The sequence below is a fragment of the Aquarana catesbeiana genome, linkage group LG07 (assembly GCF_042186555.1).
Source record: "Aquarana catesbeiana isolate 2022-GZ linkage group LG07, ASM4218655v1, whole genome shotgun sequence".
Classification (NCBI taxonomy): domain Eukaryota; kingdom Metazoa; phylum Chordata; class Amphibia; order Anura; family Ranidae; genus Aquarana; species Aquarana catesbeiana.
This window is the reverse complement of record NC_133330.1, coordinates 266,049,480-266,051,394: the sequence shown is the minus strand read 5'-3', so window position 1 is coordinate 266,051,394 and position 1,915 is coordinate 266,049,480. Positions and strand designations below refer to the sequence as shown.

Sequence of the window (1,915 nt, the reverse complement as noted above, 5' to 3'; positions counted from 1 at the left end):
TCATAATAACAATATTACCCCCCTTATCGGAGGGTTTAATGACTAGAATTTTCTTTCTATAAGTGACCACAATGCCTGTGATTGAGTTTTTGATATGTTGGAACTGGTATTCTTACATAGGAATGGATTCCACATCTCTTATTACCAATTTAGTGAACAGATAAACATGTGTATTTGTTTGAGTTGGAAACTTCTGAAATGTATTCTTGTATTCTCTAGGGGGTCCAAACACCTGCTGTCCTCTTACCCTAATGGTTGTATTGTATCCTAGTCATAGCTCTCGGTTTCTTCACTGACCATAGGTGTACTTTCATTTTCCAATTGTGTCAGGATTTTAAGAATTCTGTAATTGGTATGTGTGAACTTGCGCCAATTAGACAGAAGTCTGTCTAAAGGTAATTCCTTCTGTTTAAGTTTGGGACCCTCTGTCAGAAACCATGAAAATGGATCGAGACAGAAGTACAGTTAAATCACACTTGTTTAATAATAAAAGTAAAAAGAACAAACATAGCCAAAGTTCAATAACCGGAACGGATAGTCAGCCAAGCCAGAAGTCAGGGATCAATGTAGTGAAACAGCAAGCACGATCTGGAGCCAGAAGGGATGTCAGCAAAGCAAGTCTTTAAACAGGAACGCAGAAGATCGTCTCTGCGATGTTGATTAAGGTGAAGGAAGAGATCCTCTGAACGGCTTAAGTAGGTAGGACTGAAAAGCAGGATATCATCAACAGCTGAGTAACTGTGGAGAGAGATGGGAGCTGGCAATTAGCCGACAGCTGAGCGGCCAGCTCAGAGAAGAAAGGGCTGGGCCCAGCCCTGACAGTTCCCCCTCCTCAATGACCCCTGCTCCTCGGAGGACCACCAGGCTTGGGGGGAAAGGTCTATGGTAATCAAGGAGGAGGACAGCGGCATGTACGTCCCAGGATGAGACCTAAGAGCGTTCCTCCGGACCATACCCTTTCCAATGCACCAGGTACTGTATGCACCCACGGCACCTACGGGAGTCAACAATGGACTGTACTTCATACTCCTCATGGTTCTCAACCTGTACAGGGTGAGGACGTGGCACCAAGGTGGTAAAGCGGTTGCAGACCAAAGGTTTTAATAAGGAGACATGAAATACATTCAAAATACGCATATTAGAAGGAAGGTCTAATGCGTAAGCCACTGGGTTAATCCTGTGAAGAACACGAAAAGGCCCAATAAACCGAGGTGCGAACTTCAGTGAGGGAACACTAAGTCGGAGGTTGGCGAGATAACAGCCAGACCCTGTCCCCAACCTGGTAGGAAGGCCCAGGCAGGCGTCTGCGTTCAGCATGGAGTCTGTACCTATCATTAGCATGACGTAAAGCCTCCTGGACTTGTGCCCAAGTGGAACGAAGACCACGGAGATGCTCCTCTAACACAGGTATACTCTGCAGAACAAACGAGTCAGGCAACATGGAAGGTTGGAAATCATAATTCACCATAAACAGGGACAATCGGGAAGCAGAATTCAAGGCACTTGTCACGTACCTTGTTGAGCCCGACTTGCAGGGGATGGCCTCTCTTGCGGCTCTGACTCGAGGGCCCTGGTAGGGTGAACAGGAAGCACAGGAGTCAAGAGTGGCATGAGTGCCTGGCAGGATCAACGGCAGGTGGTGGGTCTGGAACTCAGGAAGCACTGGGCAGAAGAACCTCAGACTGAGCCGGAAGGTAGACCGGAACCTGGAGGGAGCTAGATCAGCAGGCTGGTGCAGCAGACTGGAACCAGACAGCAGAATGGAACTGGACAGTAGACTGGAACCGGACAGCAGACTGGAACTGGACAGCAGACTGGAACCAGACAGCAGACTGGAACTGAACAGCAGACTGGAACCGGACAGCAGACTGGAACCGGACAGCAGACTGGAACTGGACAGCAGGCTGGAACTGGA

General features: G+C 48.3%; 1 pseudogene; it reads right to left on the bottom strand.

Moving 5' to 3' along the window:
• Nucleotides 1-691: 691 nt before the first annotated feature.
• LOC141102972 (uncharacterized) lies at nucleotides 692-1,341 on the bottom strand (annotated as a pseudogene).
• Between the last annotated feature and the right edge of the window lie 574 nt (nucleotides 1,342-1,915).